Source organism: Tenrec ecaudatus (assembly GCF_050624435.1).
Source record: "Tenrec ecaudatus isolate mTenEca1 chromosome 6 unlocalized genomic scaffold, mTenEca1.hap1 SUPER_6_unloc_2, whole genome shotgun sequence".
NCBI lineage: Eukaryota > Metazoa > Chordata > Mammalia > Afrosoricida > Tenrecidae > Tenrec > Tenrec ecaudatus.
Window position 1 is genome coordinate 549,234 of NW_027457606.1, and position 25,937 is coordinate 575,170.

The 25,937-nt window shown below is 46.7% G+C and overlaps 1 protein-coding gene across 2 annotated transcripts in view; it reads left to right on the top strand.

Moving 5' to 3' along the window:
* The window catches only part of LOC142435896 (thyrotropin-releasing hormone-degrading ectoenzyme-like), a 477,641-nt gene that overhangs the window by 402,917 nt on the left and 48,787 nt on the right, over positions 1–25,937 (top strand). Inside the window, exon 9 of one of the 2 annotated variants that reach the window (XR_012781658.1) lies at positions 21,716–22,277. The exons of the other annotated variant lie outside the window; for it this stretch is intronic. The gene's annotated coding sequence lies outside the window, so the exon portion shown is untranslated. Of the gene's footprint in view, positions 1–21,715; positions 22,278–25,937 lie in introns of those variants that run through there. 2 annotated transcript variants of the gene reach the window in all.

A 25,937-nucleotide genomic window follows, 5' to 3' on the forward strand; every position in this document is an offset into this window, starting at 1 on the left:
GGACTGGGGTGTCCATTACACATGCTCAGAGGGCCCAGTTAGCGGCCCAGGAGGAGTGGCACACTGTGCGTGCTCAGAGGTCCAGGTTTCCGGCCAGGAAGGGCAGGTCCACCTGGGTGGGCGCTGCACCTGCATCGACCCACCTAGGCCAAGTATATTCAATTCAGCCACTAGGATCGACCAGGGTTGCCCACCACACCTCCCTAACTCTCCTAAACCTCACTTGGATCACAAACCAGGCTTTGGCGTGATTCTTTTTCACGCAGAACCAAGGACCGAGGGATATCTGTCCCCAGGGAGATCTGACCAACCCAGGAAAGCTCTTTGGAGGCAGCAGGAGTGGACGTGAGTGGCTGGTGGATACTGTTCAGATGCATGGCTTTCTGCTTGGAAGGGTTTTTAGTCTCGGCTGACAGGATCAGAGGAGGTAGTATGTCTGGATCACATAGTATCCATGTCCACAAATGAGCTGCCCATTCTAAAGTCCTGACAGTGCCTTTGGAAAACACTGTGCTTTGGAATGTCACTCCTTGCAGAGGGCAGTGGGAGGGGCTGGGACCCAGGTATGCTGCCCCTTACTCCCAGTTGCCGGTTTCTGGATCCTGATTATATCTCTCACAGGATCAGTTAGTGGGCTTGTTGTCGGCCTCAGGCTTTGTTCACCAAGGTCCTCCAGCTAGGTGGTGGTGTGTGTGCATGAGCAGAGGCTTCCTGCCAATCCCCCATGAGTTGAAGAGCTCCCCTGGTGTGGGCTCCGTGAAAGAGGTGCCCCAGACAGCAGGACTACCCAGGAGGGTGGGCCCTGCAGGAACCGGAGGGTCATTCCCCCTGTGGAATGACCTCAGAGCCCCGCCTCTCTCACTGTCCAGCTGCCGGGGCTGTGGACCCTAAGCTTCATGCCTCACATAGGAATAGACACAGGGTGAGGCGACTGCAGCACCTGCTTTTGCTGGTCTAATCCAGCCTGAGATCATCCTAGCATCAGCCCTCTGCCAGGGTCTTTTTTTCCCTCTCCTTTTATAGGGGCTCATACAACAAAAACCACAATATGTGCAAACACCTCTGATATAAGGCACATTTGTACATTCATTGCCCTCATTATTCTCAAAATATCTTCTCTTCACCCAAGCCCCTGGCCTCAGCTCCTCATTCCCCCCGCCCCCATTCTCACTACCCCTCCTCATAAATCCTTCATCATTTACTAATTATTATTTTGTCATAACTTGCACTGTCTGATGTCCCCCTTCACCCCCTTTTCTTTTGAGGTTTTATGTAGATCCTTGTCATCGGTTCCCTGGTGCCAGCCTACCCTCCCTCCACCCTCCCAGCATCCCCATTCATAACACTGGTCCTAAAGGGCTCATCCACCTTGAATTCCCTGTGTTTCTAGTTCCTACCTGTCCCAGTGTACATTCTCTGGTCTAGTCAGATTTGTAAGTTATAATTGGGATCTTGATAGTGAGGGGAGAGGAAGCATTGAGGAGCTAGAGGAAAGTTGTGTTTCACCATTGCTGTCTAGTACCCTGTGTAGGCTTGTCTCTTCCCCAAGACCTTACTTAAGGGAATGTCTAGTGTACTGCAAATGGGCTTTGGCTCTCTACCCAGCATTCCCTGCTCATTCGCAATGAGATTTTTTTGTGCTGATGATGCCTGATCCCTTTGATACCTCGTGATCGCACAGGCTGGTATGCTTATTCCATGTGGGCTCTGTTGTTTCTGAGCTACATGGCCGCTTGCTTACCCTTCAGGCCTTTAAGACCTCAGACGCCATATCTTTTGAGAGCAGGGCACCATCAGCTTTCTTGACCACATTTGCTTATGCAACCGCTTAGACTTCAGGGAACGTGTCGGGAAGGTGAGCATCATAGAATGCCAATGTAATAGAACAAGGTATTCTTGCAATGAGAGAGTCCTTGAGTGGAGGCCCAAAGGCCATCTGCTACCTTAATAGGACACCTATAAAGATATGGACATAGGTGTATTTCCCCATGCTCACAGATAAATATATTTACATCTGTGCGTGCCTTTCTTTAGACCTCTATAACTGGCCCGTGCTTCCTAGGTCGCTCTGCTATTCCCTTTCATTTCCCTCTTGTGCCCACTGCCATGCTCAGTCTTCATTTGGGTTTCAGTAAATCCTCTTGGTTCCTTCACCCTTGATCACGCCCTACCAGGATTCCTACATCGACCTCACCACGGATTTGCATCCACTTGTTGTTCCCTTGTCTCTGGGTTTCTTGACATCACTCCCTTTCCCCCCAACTCCCTCTTTCCCGTGGCCCTCCCCCGAAGCCCTCCCCCGGTCCCCTTTTTCTCTCCTGCAGATTGTGCATCCAGCATCTCTTTTTAGACATACAGTAGAGGTAATAACATGCACAAACACAAGACAGAGCGAAAGCAAGCACCAAAAGAAAGAAAACAGCCAAAATCCAATGACCATCAAAGAAAACACAACTCCTCAAGAAAGGAAAGCTCGTTGTTAGTTCACGGACTGTTTGTTGGCCCTTAGCAGTGTGTTCCAGTCCAGTCTGTGCGGGCACCAAGTCCTGCCCCCAAAGTCCTCCTTTGGTATTCCCTGGGCACCTTGTTGCTCCACCTCCTTGCTCTTCTGCTGCACCCCCTTAGTGCTATGCCTCGGTGTGGCGGGATCCGTTCCTGCATTGTCTCTCCAGTGTTGTCCCTTCTAGGGCTATGGGTCTTTGAGGGACGTCGTGTCTCATCTTGGGCTGGCCATGTGGTCTTCTGTGTGTACTGTCTTCTCTGAGTGGGAACATCATCCTCAAGCCTGGTGGGCGAGGATGTGCTCCACTCTCCCCTCCTCCCCCTTTGTCTGCTCCGTATTCTCCATCAGATATGTCCCTCTCCCAGAGCTGCAGATTCAGTGCCATCCTATGAAAAAACATATTTGGTCGTGGGAGGGGGGCCTGGTGGTGGAGGATCTGCTCAGATCTTTCGAGGGTCCAGGAGAGGGTGACTGCTCAGCTGGGCACAGGCATATGGGGCTCTGAGCTCTGGCTCCAGACACTGGTTGGGAATGTGGCTTTGTTGTTAACCAGTTGTGTTCCTGTTGGTCAGTACCTGTGTCTTTTTGAGTGAGTTTTCTCATCTGGAAAGTAAAGGTATTCCAGGGTCTAGTGTCCCATGTCACTAAGTGATCGAGAGGGGTTAACCCGAACCTGATTCAAACCATGTGGACATGTCAGGCGCATTCTAGATCTGGGGTGGCGATTCAGAGTCCAGGACAATGATAATGTCCAAGAGGTGATATAGGTGGCTTTGTATTGAAACGGGAAGCCCACTGTGGAGGTTTTGTCCTTCCGCTGATGGCCACTTCAACTCCTGCTAAAAGAGTTTCACTGGCTCAACAGCCGAGCCGGGAGCCAGTGCCATGAAAACCATGTGGCTAACTGGGACATAGGGCAGAGAGACATTTTTTACCTTGATGGCTTGGGAAGCCCCCCAATCTCCATGCAAACCTTCTGGTGTGAGTACTTTGGAAGCAATCATAGGCTGACAGTAATTCCAATCTTCCCTTTGACCATGTGTCCGTTCTCTTTTTTGAACCTGAGAAGATGGCCCCTGTGTCCTCCAAGATATTTCCTGGCTGGCCCCCAACTTGGACAGTTAGCACGGGAACCTGGGGGCCAGTGAAACAGAGCCCTGAGACATTCCTTCAGCTTCCTCAAGCGTTATTGTCTCTCACTTGGGTTTTTCTAGGCGAGGACGAGGCCCGTCCTCTCTAGTGGAGGTTTGTCCGTCTCTCCTGGAGTTTTCAATGCAATGTTTTTTCCAATGTCTGTCTCTTCTGTAGTAGGCACCTGGATCCTTCCTTCCCCAGGGCTTGGCGGTGCCACAGGCCAGTCTCTCCGTGAGTGGGCCATGATCTCTTTTTCTGAGTCTCTGTTGTGTCTCATGGCAATTCCTAGTATTTTAGCTATTTCTTTGTCTCTGTCGTGGTAGGGTCATCTGTGTTGTGATACACCCAATAAGACACTTCTACCAAATCACGAAGATTGTTCCCTTCAAATGCTTCCCATTTCTTTTTCATGTCTGAGGCGGGCTGAGTAATAAAGGCAATACTTATTTCCCTCTTGTTTTTGGGGGCCTCTGGGTCATTGGGGGTACAAAGAACGCAGGCTTCCATCAGCCACTCTAAAAAGGCAGGCAGGCAGGCCGACAGACATTCGCTTGTAGGCGCCTGAAAATTCTCACTGACCTTAGATAAATGCATAGGTTTCCTAGTTGTCCCGCGGAGGCCCTGCAAGAGAGACTGGTGATACCTGGCTAAGCCCTCGGGGCCTTACTGGGAGTTTGGGTCCCACATTATTCGTGGAGTGGTAAAAAGAGTTTCTCTCCACTGGGGAGTGCCCGCTGGCTGACCATCAGTTCTATTGACTGCTTTCTGGGCCTCTCTCTGGAAGGGCTCCCCTTCCTCTGCTGTGAACAGCACCTGCAGAAGTGGCTGGCACTTGTCTGAGGTGGGCTGCTGCATGTGGAAAAGCTAGTCTAGCAAAGAAATCAGACCTTGTGGTTTCTCAGACAGGGGGTTTTGTTTATTCCAATTATGCAATCCTGGGGGAAAAAATGGGACATAGACCCAAAGAGGGACTCTTGGGGTTTCCCCAGGTGTTTGGGCTGCTTGCCTTAAGCAGAGAATGCTGCTGACCAGTGATCCTTCTTGGGGGGTGGAGAGGACATGCCAGCCCTAGTGCACGTGTTGGGGGGTGACTTTAAAAGAAGTGGTATTTCTCTTCCTTTTGCCCCCATGAACTGATAGGCAGGCAGCGGTCACAATGGGTCTTAAGCCAGCTCTCCCGCTCCTGAGTCGTCCTGCAAAGTGGGATAAAGCGGACGGGGATGGGGAGGGGAGGAGAGGGACGGCCTCCACTTTGGTGGCTTTAGGAATTTGGACCGGTTGTCTTTCCTGGTCATGCCATGTTTCGTGAAATCTTGGAGAAAAGAACCCATTCTGTTGGGGGAGGGAGTAAGTCATTTATATATGCTGGCTTACTAGTGGCCCTATCAAGTCACACATCAATTTTATCTAACCCTAACCCTAACCCTAACCCTTACCCTTACCCTTACCCTTACCCTTCAGAAGACCCCACCAGAAAGCCAGCCTTTGGTGGTGGTGGTGGTGGTGAGCCCTTTTCAGTATATAATGTCTGGCTCTACATTTTGCCAGACCTGTTAGATTGACTAAGTGCCCTTTTGGCATAGTGGTTACAAGTTGAGCTGACATCACAAAGGCCAGTAATTTGATACCACCATCAGCCCTGTGGCAGAAACCTGGTGCTTTCTGCTTCCATGGAGTTAGTCTTGGAGAGTCACAGGGACAGAGCTACCCTGTACCATAGGATCCTGTTCAACAGGGTCCCTCAGTATGAGCTAGTATTGACTTGATGGCCATGAGTTTAGAGGGCAATTTTGGCTTCCTTTTAAAAGGAACCTCATTCAGTGAACTGACTCTTTCTGGTCAATCCTTTCCTCTGACTCTGGTCTGAATGTAGCACCTCACCTGGGGAGTGAAGAGGTCTGAAGCTTGGAGCTGCCTCCCAATGAAAGAAAGTAAACCATGATAGTTCATAAAGGCACTTGTGTAAATTGTAAACCACCAACCTTGGCTTAATTCATTTTTTAATTGGATAGAAATACTCTAATTATGTTGATGACAAATAAACCAAACATATATATGTGGATACACACATACACACACACAAATACACACACACAAGACGGATGTTTAGGGGCATCTACCCAGCTCTGTCAGAGAGATTTGTCCCAGGTCTGGGCATAGGAGTCAGTCTTCTTGTATTTCAGTGTCTGGCTCTGTACCTGACCTTAAGCCTCATGACCTTGATCAGATTGCTTAACATCTCTGAGCCCTTTTGGCAACACCGTGTATCAGGGCTGAGAAGGGGCACTGAGTAAGCCCTGACACATGGTGGTGGAGGGACTCAGCCAAAATAAAGCATACAAGGGTAATGACAATGGCATTCTCTCCAGTGTGGGCCTCAGAGCAGCTCTGGTTCTAGAAAATCCCACAGAAATAATTTTACCAACCTGGGCCTTCAGCCCTCACACCAAACTTAACACGTTTCTAATCCACACAATGTTTACAGCTTTGGGATCTCATCCCTCTCCTTCTTCCAAGAGACCAAGGAGAATGGAGTGTTTGAGCAATATCCAGGCCACATGACCATCTTTCTCAGTTCTTAACTCACCTTTTCCTCTCTCAAGCACAACTTTAATGTTTCCATGAGTGTCCGTGGCTATGATAAAGAATACATGTTATGGGAGGTAATCAGGGCCTGCGTCTTCCATAAACCATTGCCAAAGACTCTTTACAGATAGGTAATGGTAGGCCCATATGTTTTACTTACCTATTGCTGCATAGTGACTTTCAATCCCACTCAGTGTATTATTTGCTCATAATTTTGTAATTTGAGGAAGGTTTGGCTGAGGCAGCACATCTCCACTCCACGTGGCATTGGCCAAACCAGCTCAAGCAGCGAGACCCGGCAAGATGGGTTTGCTTTGGTTCATAGGTCTAGGGCCTGGGTTCTTGCTGTTGCATTGGCTCCCCAATTTCCCTCCATGTGATCGTATCATGTGCTTGCCTTTAGCTTCCTCACAGCAGGGTGATTTTCAAGATAGATTTTTTTGTCAGGATAGTTGGGCTGTAGGCCCAGTGACAAAATCCCTTAAAGGGATTAAATTGAATGCATAATTTAATACGTGACTGCCAAATATCCCCCAGAGCACACAAGTTAAAACCACAAGACTTCTCCCTAAGAGAGGTTCCTTGTAGCTTTTGATTGTCTTCTAAGTCCCTTTTCCTTTTCCACAATAATGTCTGGGTTGCTTTATCAATCATCTTCTTTCTTTTTATGTAGCACTATCTCTGGCTGTTTAGTCCAAGCCAATGCAGTTCCTTCCCAAAGTTACTGGGTTTCCCTTGCACTGGATTACATGATGCATTCAATTTTATGAAAGCCATGTCCCCACATCTCTTTGAAATGGGTCCCTCTCTGTTTTAGGTTGCAATTCAGCCTATTTAGGCTGTAGCACAGCCTTCTGGAGACTCTTAGAAAAACTTTTGTGTACACGAGACTGTCTACAAGGCACTGGATTACATTCTTTTGTGATCTTAGTACAGGGCATGAAAGCTATCTTCTTGATCTGATCCAACGCAGAAGCCCTGCTCATGCCATTCCTATTATGGGACATTATTTTTGGCAAGAACGACTTGGGGTTGAAAAATAGGTTTTGTTAGGCAGATAGGCAGGAATGAGATGTCCATTGACGCATGCCCAGGAGAACCAAGCATAGAACAAAAGCCTAGGTTTTCCCGCTGGTGGGTACGGATGGGCGTTAAACCTGGATCAGCCCACCTGGGCCAGGTGATTGCAATTCAGCCAATGGGATCGACCTGGGGTCATTCACCATGCCTCCCCCCGGGAATCCTTGAAAAGGCAGGAGCGAGGGGGAGAAAGGAAAAACTGGAGACAGGAACTGGAGAGAGAACTTGAGAAAGAACATGAGACAGGTCTTTTTTTGGAGGAAAACTTAGGAGAGAGATCTTTGCGTGACCTCGAGCAGTCTCTGCCAGGCTGCATGGTGGGGAGCAATCCTAGGGGTGGCGCGTAAAACCTGAAACTTCTTTTAACTTTCATTAAACTCACTTGGATCACGAGCCAGGCTTTGGCGTGAATTCTTTCTCATGCAGAGCCAAGAACTGAGATGTAACTCTAGCCCGGAGAGAGATCTTACAGTTCATATTTAAGTCCAGCAAGTCCCTGCTCCTTCACAGTTCATATTTTCTGCTAAAAAAAGCACACAACTAAACCCCAAACAGAAGTAACTTCTTTAGCTTTTCTTTACCCTTCTGTAGTTTATAATTATTTGTCTGTTGCCTCCATTGTTAATGACGCTGAGAGTTCAGATTCTAGATAAAGCAGAAGAATGTCACTGCCACCTAAAATAGTTGCTCTTAGTGTTAGTTGGTGCCCAATCAATCCCTGCCCATCCACTCACTTGCTGCCATTGAGTCAATTCTGACTCATGGCAGCAGAGTATACTTGCCCTGGTAGGTTTCTGAGACTATACATCTGTACAGTAGAAAGCTTCAGCTTTCTCTCTCAGAGCAGCTGGTAGTATTGAACTGCTGACCTTATGGCTAGCAGGACAATATGTTACCAGGGATCCTTTTCAAGACTGTTCCCTTTCAGAAACAGATCACCAGGCCTGCTTTCCTAGGAACCTGTGGGTGGGTTTGAAGCATCAACCTTTTGGTTAATATGCAAGTGCTTAACAAATGGGCTTTATCGTGTATCTTTTGCCTAAAGAGTCACTTTCAATGGCCCTGGCTTGTTTCATGGGAAGGGCCAGTTCAGGGGCTCCCGGACAGATGGTGGGGTAGGATCCTTATTTAGTAGGGCCATATTGGGTGGGGCGGCAGGGAAGTGTGTGTGTGCTGTATGCGTGTGTAATCTGCATCTTTAACAAATGCCCCCCCCCCCCCACTCAAATGAGAAACACTGGCGCCAATTGTCCTCTGCCTCTCTTGCTACTGCCTTTTTTGGGATTTTTCTGGCTTTTAGCAGCCCTGGAGGCCCCTCCTATCTAGGCAGGAAAAGGAGCCAATAAATAAGTTCACACTAAGGTGCTAGAGAGTGATAACAGCTAATCCCTTCCAAGGGCAATTGCTCTCAGAAAGAAAGAAAAAAAAGAGAGAGAGAGAGAGAGCTCAGGGGGTTGGGGGGAGCAATTTAACTCCAATGAAGAGTGTCTCCTGGAAGAGTCCTACACTTTGTCGCTGCAATGGGAGTCATATATGAACATGTGTGTGTGTGAAACCCCTCACATCAGTCTCTTCTTCTGCTTTTGTGTAAATTGGACTTTAAACACATTCTCTAGGAAGTGTTTGAATGCCTCTGTTTATGGAAGCTTCTTGACAGAAGGGGGATTTTTATCTCTTTTGTTCAGTGAGAGAGCCCCAAGGTCTGGCATTTAATAAGTAAGTAGCAAGCTGGTTGAATGAATGAGTGAATGAGTGAGTGAGGTAAAGAAGCCTTCAGCAGCCTTCCAGGTCGAGACTGGCCCCCTCAGAAGCCTGGCTCTTGTCTAAAGTGAGGTACACCTCTCCCCCTTCCCATTTCATGCTTCCCCGTGGTCTGCCTGGGATTGAGCTGAAAAATGATTTTTCATGCATGTCATCCTAATTATATCATTATCCCTCACAGCAAAGCTCTCTGACCACCCTGAAGACCTGTATTTAATGTGAGGAAAGGTGATTTAATGGAGTGGAGAGCGCAGCATAAAACAGACAACCCTTTCAGAATAGCAGAGCAGGCTGTCCCTCCAAGGGGAAAGGGACAAAAAGGGAAAAGAAAAATGGCGAGGGGGGGGGGCAACTCTCACTCTCCTAATAGGCTGAAATAAGAAGTCATTTTGGTCAACTTCATCAGAAGACAAACCTGAAAGGGGCCCCTTGCCCTCCCCGCCAGTGCATAACTGACTTACCATGCATTTTACCGTGGAGCTGATTATGCGCTGAGTTGTGGCAGACGGGGAGAGTTTATTGACATATGGTCTCCCTTCACACCTTTTGTTACAGCCAGACATCAGGGACTGAGCTGCAGGATATTAAAGGATTTGGAAGCGTTATCAAGGAATGGTACATATTTATCAAAACCAGGGTGATATTACAAAGCTGGGTTGCTGCTACACCTGGGTGTGTTATGTGATTAAAAATAATGACAATGCATCCTCTTGATGGATTTTGCACCTGGGCAAATACTGAGCAGGTCTGCTGGACCACCCTTGGTCGAGAATTCACAGCTAACAACCCCTTTGGTCTCAGAAGAAAATTGTGGCTGCTAGCTCACACTTGGAATCCAGGTAGGGCAATGTTTAAGCACTTCACTGTTAACCGAAAGAGCAACACTTGGAATTCACCAGCTATCCCGAGTGAGAAAGATGTGACCATGTGCTGCCACAAAGATTACAGCCTTGGAAACCTTCCGTGAGGTTCTTTCCTGGCCTATAGGGTTGCTCGAGTCAGAATTGACTTGTCTTCCATGGCATTGAGCTGTTTTGAGTTTTGAATGGCTGAATTGGAGACTTCAGGATTGCAGGAAGATTTGAGAACAGCCTGAAATATGCAGGCGACCAGCCTTGCTTGCTGCAAGGGAAGAGGAGTTGAAGCACTTACTGATGAAGTTCAAAGATGATAGTCTTCAGTATGGATTACAACTCGAGGTTAAAAGAACAAGAATCCTCACCACTGAACCAATAAGCAACATGATAAACAGAGAAAAGATTTAAATGATGAAGCATTTCATCTTACTTGGACCCATCCACAACCAACGCTCATAGAAATATCTGTAAAGAAATCACTGGATAAATTGCTTTCAGTGAATTTGCTGCAAAAGGCCTTTTAAACATTTTTTTTGAACCAAGGTGACTTTGTCACCTTAAAAACTCAGGAGTATCCTATCCCAAGGCATGATTATTTTCATGTGGAAGCTGGAAAATGCATAAGGAAGTCCCATGAGAAGAATTGATGCATTTGAAATATGGTCCTGGTGAGGAATATTGAATACACCAAGGAACTTCTAGGAGAACAAACAAATCCATGTTGAAAGAACTACAGCCAGATTGATTCTTAGAAGCGAGGATGGTGACATTTGGCTTCATGTACTTTGGGTGTTATCAGGAGGGACCAGTCCCTGGAGTTGGACAGCATGCTTGGTCAAGACAAAAGGAGGACAAACCTCCACAAGATGAGTTGACACAGTGGCTCAAATGTAGGAATGGCTGTGAGAAATGCGCAGGGCAGCGTGTTGTTTTGTTATGCTGTACATAGAGTGGCCATGAATTGGAACCAAATTGACAGCACCTGGTTACGCAATGGACTAATGGCAAGATCAACCATTCAAAACCACCAGCCACTCCTCAAGAGAAAGATGAGGCTTTTTTACTCCTGTAAAGAGTCACAGTGTCAGAAAGTCACAGGGGGAATTCTACCCTGTCATATAGGGTCACTGTGAATCGGCATCGACTCTACGGACGTGAACGGCAACAACAACAACAACAAACGCACTAATGGTGGCTGGGTACATGTGCAGACACCCATCCACTCGCACTGGAGCTAAGTTAGTGGTTTCAGCAGGAAGCTTACCTCGGTGGTTTCCAGAACTCCCCTGGGCTGAACCAATTTACACCAGGTCTTTCAAATATTCCTGGTACCCCGGGCATCTCTCATTTCCCAGAGTTGGTTGCATGACTTAAGGCCTGATGATCATGGGGCCACATGAAGGACGCCTATGTGCTCCAACCACTGCCTTCCTAGAGAGTGCTGTGGACAATTGCCTTCAAGTCAGCCAGCTGACTCATGCGGACTCCATGCGCTACAGAACTCAATGCCCACTGGTCCTACCCCATTCCTTCAATGGGTTGTAGATTTGACCCCTTGTCAGCTGGGGGGTTTTCAGTGGCTGATGGCTTGAAGGAGTTCACCAGGCCTTTCCTCCTAGTCTGTCTGTAGGCAGAAAACATCGCTAAAATCTGTTCAGCATCATAGCAATATACCAGCCTCCACTAGCAGTTAGGTGGTAGCTGTAACAGGAGGCGCACTGGCCAAGAATCAAACCCAAATTTCCTGCATGGCTAGTGAGAATTCTGCCATGGAACCACCATTTCCTCTCTCCTGGTTTCTAGTGTTTATGTATATAAGATTTCAGTACCTTCTAACAAGCAGTAAGTAAGACTGCACCACGGGTCACCTCTATTTAGCTCTCCCCCAAATTTTTCCACATGAATTATAAAGTGTGTGACAGTTGTAATATGTTTCTCTTTTTAAAAATTGCTGGGTGAACTTAAAACAGCACAAGGAAGTGCCAGCAGAGCAAAATGATACCCACCTGCTTATTTATCTTAAGAGAAGAAAAGTCTTGAATGCATTCACTCAGGTGAAAATATCATTCATGGAAAGAAGTGCCTAATGGTCACCAGGACCCATGGTTAATCCAGGCGTGGTCATCTGATTCCAATCGATCAGACCTAGCTATAAATCACTTATATGTCTGGGTAATTAAAAGCAAATATAAATTTTCAAAAAAAATAACGTTGCATGGGATAGAAAGAGAATACATAACAACATCAGACATAAATATGCCTCAAGACAAACTCATTGTGCACATCAAGAATACATAATGGCTCTTGCTAAGATGCGTTTCCCACTAGACCCTACCCCAAGCCAGTAAAAGCCAGAAACTCTACAGGACACTGTGGATTGTACTACTCTGAAATGGGAGCTGTGTCTCTAGACCGAATTTGGGGCTGTTCGTGCTGAGGACTCACCAATACCTGCTGCAGTGACAACAGTCCAGGTGAGAATAAGGAAATCTGGATGACAGCCAGGATATAGGAGCACTGAGACCTCAAATTGCTTCTAGGCGAGCATGGCCTAATGGGCTTCCATTTCTGCACCTCTGGCAGGAGGAGTTTGTTCTGGAAAGTAATGGTTTCTAAGGAAGTATTTCTTAAACTTTCACATGCATGCACTTACCCAGGTTCCTGGAAATCGGGCTGGGGGGCAGATTCTGATTTTGTGGGTTCAGGGTGGGGTCTAGGATCCAGCAGTTCTAGAGGCCCTGGTACTCTTGGGCTGTTAACCACAAGGAGAGTAGTCCTAAACCACCAGCCACTCCTTGGGAGAAATATGAGGCTGTAGACTCCGGGCAAGAGTGACAGTCTGGGAAACCCACAAGGGCAGTTCTGCCCTGTCCTGTAGGGTCTATATGAGTCAGCATCAACTCGATGGCATTAGCATGGGAGAAGCTAATGCTGATGTTGTTGTTTCCTTGACCTATCATACTTTGAGTGGCAAAGTCCCAAGGGCCTTCCCGGATGTGATGGCCAAAAACAGTAGTGTTCACCCTTGGTCATACTTTGGAATCCCTTAGGAGCTTTCAAGCCTCCCATTGGCCTGCCCCCATCCCAGACCAATGAAGCAAGGCTTAGTGGAAGCAGGATTCAGGTCACGGTCAGTGAGAAAGCCCCCTTGGCAATGCCAACGTACAGCCAGTGCAGAGTCGAAATGGTCGACGACTCCACATGGTTCCATATACTTTGGTGAAGCCAGCTGTTTGGGCAAGGTTTTCAGAGTTACCACCCATGTAGACTTGTTGGTGATAGTGCATTAAATAGAGCACATGCAGTGCATTGCATGAGTGGCCCATGTCATGCAACCACATCAGGGGGATGTTGAGCCAATTTCTCTGGGAAACCAAGGGTGTTGGCTCCATCCTGAACGTTGGCAGGGTAATGGACTGACACAGAGGAAACTCATTCTCTTTGTGGCGGTGCACTAATGGGTTCTTCACAGAAGGCCAAGTCCATGGCTTCGGATGCAGATGCTCACAGGGCTGAGGGAGCAGGTCAAATCCTAAGTCCGAGGTGGGTGTTTGCATATTTACATGCCCTCACTGCCATCAAGTCCATTCCAACTCACAGGCCCATGGGACTGAGTAAAATGGCCCCCGTGGGTTTCTGAGACTGTGATTCTTTAGAGGAGTAGAAAATCTCCTCTTTCTCCAGAGGAGCGGTTGGTCATTCAAACTGCTGACCTTGAGATTAACAGTCCAACTCCTGACCACTCTTGCCGCCGTCAGAATTCTATTTATATACACAAGTATATATATATATATATATATATATATCCTTTCCCAAAAGAACTCCACATTTTCAAATCATTCTTGACACTCATGGCCTTTTTTCCTTTATAGCCATGCCTTTGGTTGAAACACAGATATAAGAGAAATATTTATCTACTTATAGGAGTACAAAAGGAGCTTTGGTGGCATAGTGTTTGCATGTTGGGCTGCTAACACCAAAGTCAGCACTTTGAAACCACCAGCCACTCCGTGGGAAGAAGAGTCTGTCTACTCCTATAAAGAGTTACAGTCTCAGAAACTCACAGGGACAGATCTACTCTGCCTCACAGGGTCACTATGAGTCAGCATCACCTCCCTGGCAGTGAGGTAGATTTTGGTTTCATAGAGATACAAGTCAGTCCTGAGCTGCTAAAGACAAGGTTGGCAGTTTGAACCCACCAGCTGCAGAGAAAGAGGAGGCTTTCTATTCCCATAAGGAGCTACAGTTTCTGAAATACCCACAGGGGAAATTTTAACCTCTCCTGTAGGGTCAATATGAGTCAGAATCGACTTATCGGTGGTGAGCAAGTGGAGGGGACCCTAAACAGGTTCCGGTGGACCTTAAGAGTTCTACTCATTGTGCATGCTCTGTAAAATGTAAACCAAGATTTTACTTTTGCAAACATTATTTTTTCTAAACACGTCTAACTGTGAAACTATACTCGCATGCGGGTCTTTGAACCTGGTCAGTGGTCTGGGGAAGTGAAGGGCCCTGACATCCTTTATTGTTGTTAGTGCTGTCCAGTCATTCTGACATCACAGGGACCTTCTTTGCAACACAAGGCAGCACTGTCCGGTCCTTTGCCAGCCTCAGGAGTAGTATGTTGGAGCCCATGGTTTCAGCTACCGTGTCCTCCAGTTCACCAAGGAGTTTCCTCTTTGTGCTGCTTACTAAACCCGTTTCTGAGGAGTCCATTCCAACTCACGGTGACGCCGTGTGGGTCAGCACCACGGGACCCCACAGAGCTTTCAAAGGCTGGTCGTTCAGAAGTCAATCAGCAGGCCTTTCTCCTGAGGGGCCTTGGATTTGAACCGCAAACCTTTTAATCAGCAGTGGTTGAGCGCGCTAACTGTTCACATTACCCGGGGACACCCAACCCTTCTTACCCTCATCGCTTCATAGGTGATCCATCTCCAATCCAAGAGGGCAGAGAAGATAGATAATACAGCCTGAGCTGCATATGTCACGTCCAAACTTTTCGGTGTCATGGAACAAATAGCCAAAAACCTTGATGAAATGGCTGGGAAAACTCAGTCCAAATCATTCCAAAGAAATGAGTAGCGGTGCACTCTTGGGAACTTGTGCTGTGACAGCAGCCACCAGGAAGACCCCGGGAGTCCAGAGCCTTGCCACCCTAAATATGGTCACAGACTAGCAACATCAGGAGCTTGTTAGAAGTGCAAATTCTCAAGCCCTACACAAGGTCCACTGAACCAGCGTTTGCAATTTACCAAGACCACCAATGGATCGGGGTACCTGTGAAAACCAAACCAAACCCATACTCACTGCTGTCCAGTTGAGTCAGACTCAGAGCAGCCCTATGGGCCAGGGTAGAGCTACCACTGTGCATTCCCAAGACTGTAATTCTTTAAAGGAGCAGACAGCTTGTTGTTCTCCTTCAGAATGCCTGCTAATTTAGAACTGCTAGTTTGGTGGTTAGCAGCCCACTGCCTAACCGCTAGGCCACCAGGGCTCATTTTGTGCTTGTGAGAGGTCAAGCAAATACCATTAGTAACTAGAGAAGAACTTGGAAGAAGAAGAGCAGGGTCGGAACTGTGAGTCAATTTGGTCATTAGCACATTTCTGTGTTCACTTATTCTGTTCCTTCCCTTGTATATTCAGTCAACAATTCTTCTTTGAACATCACCTCTGAGCCAGGATCTGTGATATGCTAATTAAGTTGGTTTAGGAAAGGGGTCTGCCTAAGTGACTCCTGCTTCCTGGCTTTTCCTGCTTCCAGATCCCCTCTCTTTACTTCCTTCCACATTAGAAGCACAACCTTACATGTGCAGCTGATCCCTAGTTCAGGACCGGAAGTTACGTGTTGGCATGCATGCTCATAGCTCGCTCAGTGGGAGTGCAAAAAGTCAATTCCTTCAAGAGCCTAGCACAGTCTGTAAGGTTGGGATGGTGTTAAAAGTGGTGGGTTTGGTGTTAGTTCCCGTTGAGCCCATTCTGCACAGGATGCCTTCATGTGACAGAGTAGAAATGTCCCTATTGGGTTTTGTAGTCTGTCATCGTTACCAAAGGAGCCCCGGGGGATACTTTAAGGGAAGTGTTAGACTGTCAACTGCAAAGTCAGGGGTTCACACCTACCAGCTGCTCCGCAGGAGACAGATGAGGCCCTCTGCTCCCATGAAGATTTACAGCCTCAGAATCCCATGATTTGGTCGCTATGAGCCAGGGTTGGTTCCATGACAGACCCAAAGCCCACTTTCTATCGAGTTGATTCCAACTCATGGTGATCTTATATACTGTTGTTGCTGTCGGGTGCCATTGAGTGGTTTCTGACCCAAAGTGACCCTATGCACAACAGAACCAAACACTTCCAGGTCCTGCACCATCATCACATTTGTTCTCTGCCTGAGTCCATTGATGCAGCCACGGTGTCAATCCAGCTCATTGAGGGCCTTCCTCTTTTGTGCTGCCCCTCCACTTTACCAAGCAGGATGTCCTTCTCCAGGCAATATGTCCAACATATTTGGGAGGCAAAATCTTGCCATATATGCTGTCAAGGGCACTCTGGCCTGACTTCTTCCAAGTCAGATTAGGTTGTTCGTTTAGTAGTCCATGGCAGGGTAGAATTTTCCCTATAGGTTTCTGAGATATTATGTCTCTATAGGAATAGATAGCTTCATCTTTCTCCCACAGTGAAGCTGGTGGGTTAGAACTGTTGACTTTGCATTTAGTAGCTCTGTGAGTAGCCCGCTATGTCACCAGAGGTCCTTTGCGTTTGATGGCAGTGGGGTGGAATGTTTACAATGGCAAGACCTTTTTCTCATGTGTTGCTACTGACCGCGGTCTAAAGCCCAAGTGCTTAGCCATTGGGCCACCAGGATTCTTCGTGGTAAGGATGTGTTCCTGCCAAAGTTCATGAACACTACACAGCAGTGGGGTTTTGGAACTGCTAGGTAGTTTACCTTAGGGACTGAGGCATCCATTACGCATGGTCAGCAGTCTGAGTCTTTGTCCCATGAACGAGTGGTACACTGCGCATGCTCAAAGGCTCAGGTTCCCAGCCAGGAAGGGGAGGTACACCTGGCTGTGTTCTGCACCTGAATTGGCCCAACAAGGCCAGGTGAATTCAGTTCAGCCAATGAGTTCAACCAGGGTCACCAGCACGCCCCACCTCTGGGAGTGATTTAAAAGGCAGGAGCACAGATCAAACCTCGTGATTTTCAGGGAAGCTTCTAAGGAGATGCACATTTCTGAAGAGCCCTGCAGGTGCCTTTATAAACCTGAAACTTCTTCTAATTCTCATAAAACTCACTTGGATCACAAACTAGGCTTGGAGGTGAATGCTTTCTCGTGTGTAGCCAAGGAGCAAGGTATATCTCTATCCTGAGAGATCTCACAGAACCATTGATTGCCTTGGCATGTTTTGGAGTCCTGATGGTGTCATGGTTATGCTTTGTGCAACAGTTTAAAACCACTAGCCACTCCACAAGGGAAAGATGGGGCTTTCTATTCCTATAAAGAGATACATCCTCAGTAACTCACAGGGGAATTCTACCCTGTCCTATAGGGTTGTTATGAGTCAGCATTGACTCAATGGCAGTGAGTGAGTGCCCTGGCAAGTAAGCCTTGGGTATCTACATTGACTCTCAGTTTCTGGTTAGCTTTTCACCACTTCACCCCATGAACGTGAACTGTAGTGGATGAGGGTTGGGAGCTCTGGCTCTGGGGCTGCTTGCTTGAATTTTTACATCATGGCCCTGCCCTGACAGTTGGGCAAATGAGCTCAAGCCCGAGTTTCCTTTTCTGCAGCATAGGCTGAGGAAGGAGATGTCTTCTTTCTTGTGTGCTAACTGACTTTTACCAGTTAGTATGAATTAGATCTTTCCACGAGGAAGATCAGGGAGAAGGGGGAAGGATGAAGCAACTTGGATAGAGGTGAAGGCAGCGTGAGGGGTCAGAGAGAGATGAAAGGACCACCATGTCACCTTTGACTACTCTTAGTGAGGCTGGCTTGGAGTGCAGGAAACGGGGAGAGTGAGGACACGGGCTAAAGGCAGTGCTCATTCATTACTTCCGGGCAGAGTTCAGCCTTTGGCATGTTTGTTGGATGCTGGCGCTGTGTTCATCCAATGAAACTTCAAACTTCTGTCCTCTCATTAACCCTTTGTATCTCCTTTGTTCATGATTTAGAACTTCTATTCTCGGGTTCTCATTAGAGCCCCAGGAAATCAGAAGTCACAAGTCACTTCTGTTTACAGAGAGGCCCCCAGCATGCAAAGGCAGGAGGGTGTGTTAACAGCACACCGGTCCAGTGGCTGGTCACGCCCATGCAGTACATTCTCCATCCCTTAGCTCAACAAAAGGAAAATCACCAAAGAAAAACAATTTTCTTTTTCATGGATATTTACTTTTTCAGTTCCCTCCCCCACCCATAATCTGTGTGAATTACAATAGAACATGCACACACACACATACACACAATTTTCTGCCAGAATGTGTTACTCCAGTACATTCTACCCTCCTCCCTCACTGCCTCCTACCCTTTTTTCTCCTATCTACTCTCTTCCCATGACACCCAATGGACAGGTAGGGGAATTCAAATTAGACCACAGTCTCAAATGTAGTTTAAAGCTCACTCACGCACTGCTATTGTGCCAGTTCTGACTCATAGTTACAGGATACAACTGTCCTTGTGGATTTCTGAAACAACAATTCTTTGTGGGAGTTGAAAGCTGCCCTTCCTACAGGAATGCAGCAGGTGCGTTTGAACTGCCAACCCTGCAGTTAACAGGCCAATGTGAAGGGATTTTGCCACTTTGCCACCAAGGATCCTAGCATGAGGAGAACATTTATTAAATCTTCCATGGTACACAGGCAAGGGGGAGACCTGAACTACAGCTCTCGGGATTCTTGGTGCCTCGCTGTGGACAGTTCCAGCCGCATCGGATCCAGGCTTCCCAAGATTTGCAGAGCCACCAGCATAGTCTTTGCTCCTCTCCAGGATTCACAATTGCTTCCTGGTTGCTCAGGTATGTAGGAGTTTAGTGGTTCTCTAATGCAATCATCCCATTTTGCAAAGAAGATGCTGATGCCCAGACCGGGGAGAAGATTATCTGAGGCCACTGAGAAGGACACCATCACCTCAAGTCCTTCTGAACCCCCACAAGTTTCTGCCAACAGCACTGAGCTCTGGGTTACCTACTCAGTCTTTTGAAGCCTTAGCCAGCTGATGCAGCTGCCAGTTGGATTGATCAGGGTATGTGACCCAGAGCTCCTTAGAACGCGCCCCCCCCTAAATGCAAATTTACTGCCATAGAGTTGATACTGACTCATAATGACCCTATAAGACAGGGTAGAACTTCCCCTGTAGGTTTCTGAGACTAACTTTCAGCCTTTCTCCTGAGAAGTGGCTGGTTGTGTGGTGGTTTAGATCTTGCAGTTAGCAGCCTTTTAGCATGAGAGGTAGGGTCACATTTCTGCTCTGATTATGCTCCATTTTCTGAGATGCCAGTGCCGAGGCTCCCCCCCTGCAGGTAGCAGTGAGATTTTTCTCACTAAACTGCGCTGGATGGGAAACTTGGGGCAAGTAGTGCATCACAGCCAAGGAAGATCTCATTGATAGTGCAGTACTTGAATAAGGTAGGAAGACACAGGAGTGGCCATGTGGCGGTGGGGAAAGTGTTCCAGGTAGGAGACAGTCAGTGCAAAAGGCCTTGTGATTGGGTTCTCCAAGCTTCTTCCTGGAACAGCAAGGAGACCAATGTGAGTGGGGCATGACACTCTGTGTAGTGAGGAAAGATGATCACTGTGTGGGCCTCCTGTATGATTGAGAAGCCAAGGGGAATTTTTAAACCCTAAGCCAGATCAATGCTCAAGGAAGCATCAGTCAAGACATCAAATGACACGTTGCATTGGCTAAATATGCTATACCAGATCTTTTAAAAAGACTGAAGATCAAGGATGTTACTTTGAGGACACTGCCTGATCTTGTGCCAAATCTCGCCTTGGTTGTTAGGTTGGAGTCCATTGTTGCAGCCATGGTGTCAGCCCATCTCCTTGATGGTCAGTCTCTTTTCTTGTGGACCTTCAGTTTTACCAAGCATGATGTCCCTTTCCATGGACTGGTCTTTCCTGATAAAATGTAGTAGCTACCAGGTTGGATGTCATGCCTTTAGAACAGTGGTTCTCAACCTTCCTAATGTTGTGACACTTTCATATAGTTCCTCATATGTGGTGCTCCCCCCAACTGTAAAATTATTTTTGTTGCTACTTCATAACTATAATATTGCTACTGTGATGAATCGGATGACCCCTGTGAAAGCATTGTTCGACCCCCCTCCCCATGGGGGTCGCGACCCACAGGTTGAGAATCACTGCTCTGGAACATTTTCATCATAGAAGAGAGTTCGGTTGCACAGCTCTGAGTTAGAGGGTGAGACGCGTTATTTGACATTCATTTGCTGATCTGTTTGCGAACCCAGTGGAAACACCCGGGAATGAGCATCTTCTTTAGCCATATTCCTGGATCATTCAAATGCCATCTCCCCTGTGAATGCCTCACTCCATCCTTGGCTTTCCATACTTGCCATATGAAAATGGGATAATATTTCAATACTTAGCATTATATATAACCCAGTATTTGGTAGTCTGCCTCAAACAGATGCGAGTCTCTCTCTTTTTCTACTAATATTTAATTTTGATATGTGAAAACATACAAAGAAAAATCTGTTCCATTTCAACCCTTTCTGGACACAATGTTCAGTGACATTGGTCACACTCTTCATATTGAATTAACATTCTTTTTCTTTCTATTCTAGGTGTTTCTTTTTACTTAATCTCTCTGCCACAACCCTCTCACATATATTTTGACTTATCTGTAGCCCATTTAGTTTTGTGCTGATTTTTTAAAGACTGCAATACTCAAGGATGCAATCCTTTAAGAGCTAAATTGTTATTTAGTTTAAAGATGACTTCAGGGGACAGTTTCAATTCAAGGTTTGAAGAGTAACTCAGGGTCATAGTCTCTGGGACTCTTCCAGTTAAGTAAGTCTAGATAATTAAAGAATTTTAAATTATGTTCCACAAGGTTCTCCCTTTCTACCAGCATCCTTAGGAATCATGGTGCTATGGTGCCTGCTAACCTCAAAGTCAATAGTTGAAACCACCAGCCACTCTGCAGGGGAAAGCAAAGGCTTTCTGTTTCCTTAAAGAATAGCAAGCGAGGAAACCACAGGGGGTGTTCTATACTGAGTCAAAATTGACTCCATGGCAGTGAGTTTATGTTGTTATCGAAAAAAGAACACATTTTAATGGGGGCTCTGACAGGTAATATAACAATCCATAAATCAATTAGATCAAGCGAGTTTGTACATATGCTGCCACCATCATTTTCTAAACACTATCATTCTACTTGACCCCTTTGATATCAGCTCCTGTTTTTTCCCTCTCTCCTCAACCCTCACACCCGTACTAAATTATATATAAATTAATATCTTTATACACACTGTCTTCTGTGTCCCTCTACCCATATTAATGTTATTCGGCCCCTAGGCTGTGTGTGTGTGTGTTCTAAATCCATCATTGTTATAAGTTCCCTTTTCCTCCCCTTCCCTACACAGCCACCCTGTGCCCTCATGGTATCTGAGTCAGTTCGAGTTGACCAGAGAAGCACATTCATAAACACTCATGTGTCCTAAAAAAGCTTTATATAGAAGAATAATTGTATATTAAGAAAACATCCCAGCCCAGTCCAGACCACGTACATAAGTACGAAATTAACCCATATATCAAATAACAGTGTGTAAATTTTTTTCAGACTTATGCAACACATGCAATGACACCAAGTGCTGGAAGATCACAGGGCAGTCGGTGGAATGTCTTATGGACCCAGTGGAGGTGGAAAGTGGCATGGCTCTCCACATGACTCCTCCCCGTTCAAGGCTCTGGCTGCCGTCAATGTAGATCCATGTATCTTGTCAGCAGGAATATCAAGTCATGGGTGTCTCTCACCCCCAGGAAAGAATACAGAAGTTGCCAGAATCCTCAAGAGAAGGCCATGCCCACATTGAGACCTCACTGGCTATGGCCTGAGTGACAGTCTGGACTCCACCCCTATGCAAGATGATGGGAGATTAAAAAGCTACCACTGTATCGCTACTCCCATTGCTGTTCCTGAGGATTTTATCTGTCCTGGATTCCGTGCGTGGTTGCTATATTTTTTTAATGATTTTTCTTTCGGCATCTATCTGTGGTGTCCCTGATCTGAATGCCCTGATGCAGTATCTGTGAGTCTCCTGTGAGCAGGGACTGTGTTCTCTACATCTGGGTCTTCTTAAAGCTTTGCAAAATGTTGTCATTTGAATAACACTCAATAAATATTTGTTGAAGGAATGGCATTGCAGGTGACAGTCAGTACCTATTCTCCCATCAGTTTTATGGTTGGCAGTCTTTTTCCTCTCAGACATATAGCTGAATCATTACAATGTGAGGGTCTGAGCCTGGTTATATTATTGGGACATGTAGTCAAAAGACAAAATATGTTTGCCTAAAGCACCTTTTGAGTATGATGTTTCAATAAAATGAATTGGACAGATCCTGGCAGCAGACATGTTTCAGCCGCTCACAAGGTATGTGGCTTTGGGTAGTGTACCCTAAGCTCTGAATTCAAGGTAAGTAGTTTCAATGGTCAATTGCATGTGAGAGCTGGACAGTGAGTAAGGAAAACTGAAGAAGAATCAATGCATGTGAATGATGTGCAAACAATACCGAAAGTCGTCTGGGCTGTCAGAAGAACAAGCAAATCCCTCTTGGAGAAAGCACGGCCAGAATGCCCCTTAGAAGTGAGGATGGCAAGTCTTCATCTCACATCCATTGGACATGCTATCAGGAGAGACTGGTTCTTAAGAAAGGACATAATGCTTGTTAAAGTACAGGGGCAGCAAGAGGGAAGAAGACCCTTGATAAGATGGATGTCCACAGTGGCTACAGCAATGGACTCAACATGGACCAACGACTGTGGTGATGACACAAGAGCAGGCAGGGTTTCATTCCGTTGTACAGTTCCGGTCTCTGGTACAAAGGAAAATAACTTGCCCTATCCTGTGGGGTCGAGGCTATTGTGCCTGCTCTGTATTTTGTCCTAAGATCTTGCAGTGTTGTTCTTTATACAGTGTTGTTGTTATTAGCTGCTTTTCTGTCCATTTTGACTCATAGCGACTCCCATACATTTCAGAGTAGAACTGTTCCATAGGGTTTTTAAGGCTGTGACCTTTTGGAAGCAGATTTTCAGGCCTACCTTCCTTAGGCACCTCTTGGATTCTGGGTGGGATTTAACTGCCGACCTCCTGGGTGCTAGTCAAACAATACCCAGGGAGTCCTCCCACTGAATAGTGTGAGTGTATTCCCACCTAGGGTGCTCCTCTTCCAGTACTTGTTTGGACGGTATTCTCTTTTGATCCATAGGGTTCCATGGACTCATTTTCAGTAGTACATCATCAGGTCTTTCTTCCCAGTGTGTCCTAGCTTGGATGCTCTGGTGAAGCGTGTCCAGAGTGGCTTGCTCTGGTTATAATTGTAGCTGGTGACACCGCTTACAGCAATCAAAGCTATAGACAAATGACAACATGATGACAAACTGACAGATGGGTGGCAGCCTAGGGAAGGAATGATCAATACAACACAACCTGAGTGGAAATCGAGCTATGGAGTCTCTGAGAGTCCAGGCTCTTCGTCCTGGCACAGCCTGGGGCAGGGCCTGGAGCCAGGAACTGTGGCTGCTGGGGTGAGGACCCCCAGCTTCCCCACTTGGCATTCCCTCCCCAAACACAGCGGGCAGCCTGTGGGAATTGTCTTTCCCCTTGCACATGACGGCACTGACGAGCATAACGCAACCCTGCTGGTGGTTAATGACTGGTGACATTTTGAGGCCGCTGCCCACTTTTGGTTGAGGGAATTTGCCAATGCTCGGAAGTTGTTGAGCTCTAACGAAATGCAACCCCTGCAAGCAAGCACTGAGTCAAGTGCACGAGGTGTGGGGCACTCTGACATCCCCGCATGACCGTGAAAAGCAGGCTGTGGAGCAGTGGTGGCTGCTGAGGCTCCTTTCTCCTGGCAATACTGGTGTGCTGAAATGGCGGGCTGATTTGCCATGGAAAGCAGGGTTTCATGGGAACTTGAGGATTAAGAATCCACATGCCTGCAATCAATATTGTATGTTCATCGTATAATTTACTTTGAAAGGGAGACGACACAGTTCTCCGAATTTTTGGGTGAAGTAAACCACTTTTCCAAAGGAGTAAGTGGATTTCTGTGTTTATAAATCATGCCCACCACTTGGGAGTGCAGAGGAGGATATGGGAGGATGGTAAAGAAGAGCAGCAGGAGAGGACCTGAAGACCTCATGTTTCCTCAGGGTCAGGGGCCAGGCAAAACCAAAGTCCCTGGAACACCACTGTCTCTCTGGAATGGTATTAGCACAGCTTCTTATTTGCATACTGTACTGAGTTCATTCTGACTGGCAGCGCCCCTATAGGGAAGAATAAACATGCCCCAATGAGTCTCTGAGACTATAATTCTTTACTCAAATAGAAAGCCTCATCTTTTTTCCATGGAGGAACTGGTGGATTCAGAACTGCTGACCTGGTGGTTAGCAGGCCAACACGGAACCTACTATACCACCAGGACATTTCTGTTTAGCCTAGAGACTTTCAAATGGATAGAACAAGACCCATCCCAACCCTGTTCACAGCTATTAACCCCCCTTTCTGTGAAGTCCCCACTACGTTCTGTGAAGTTCACCACTTTCTCCGTGTGTGTGTGTGTGTGTGTGTGTGTCTGTGTGTGTGAGAGAGAGCTATAAAAACAGGAACTTTGACCTCTTTTTAGAACTCTTGCAATTCCAGGGCTTGCTCAACAAAGCACGAATCCCCAGTGTCTTCAACCTGACTTGTCCCATGTGGAAATACACATTGGGTTTCCAGACACACTGAGCTAATGAGTGAGTGGACACTATTGTGCTATCTAAACAAACCCTGTGTGACAGGGCTGCACCTGCCTTACTTAATTGAATAACCAGAACCGTTTTCTAAAACAGGTAATATCAACTTAATCTCCCTGCCATCGAGTCACTGCTGATGCATAGCGACCTTGTAGGACAGGGTAGAATTGCCCCCATGGGTTTCTGAGCCTGTAACTCTTGACAGGATTAGAAAGCCTCATCTTTCCCTCACTGAGTGCTGCTGTTTTCGAACTGCTGAGTTTAAGGTTAGGGACACAATGTGTAACCCACTACACCACCAGGAGATGCTTGTGTCAACTTTCTATATACAAAAATGAAATGTTGCCAGGTCCGATGCCATCTTCATGGTCACTGCTGTATGTGAGTCCAAAGTTGTGGGCCAATACATCTCAAGGAGAATCGCCTGCATATCCAATGACACATCCCCGCACCAAACCCGATTTCCTTTTCTACTGATCAGCCATGCTTAATGACTTGGCCAAAGTGAGCAAGCATAAATCCTTCCAGCCTCCCTTGCCAGGCACAGTGTGGTTTCTGAGAGCAGTGTTTCTTCTACAATGGGAGTGCTCATGCTTTTGCCACACTCGGCAGATTCTATGAATATTTTGACTTTTTTTTAAAACTTATTTGATCATAGAGCATGTTTCCCTTTTCCCTTTGTATGAGATGACAAAATTTCACTCACTTCCTAGTCATCCAAGGAAAGAGTAAACTTCCCTGCCCTGCCAGCGAAGGGCTTGGCCAATAGAATAAAAGTGGAAGGAGTTGTGTGCCACGCTCGATCAGAGGTTTTAAGAGAAATGGTCCTTTTGTTGCTTACCTATCCTTCAAGAGGAAGGAAACCTGGTAATATTGTTGTTATGCGTTGTCTCTTAACCTCATGAGTCACACACATGCAAGTCTTTCAATTTCAAAACCTGATTGTTCCCCTGCAAAAAGCTGACAGAGATAAGCAACAACTGCTTGTAGGCTGGAAAGATTGCCCGAACATAGTGTACTTTGGGGATTTTTACTGCCAGGA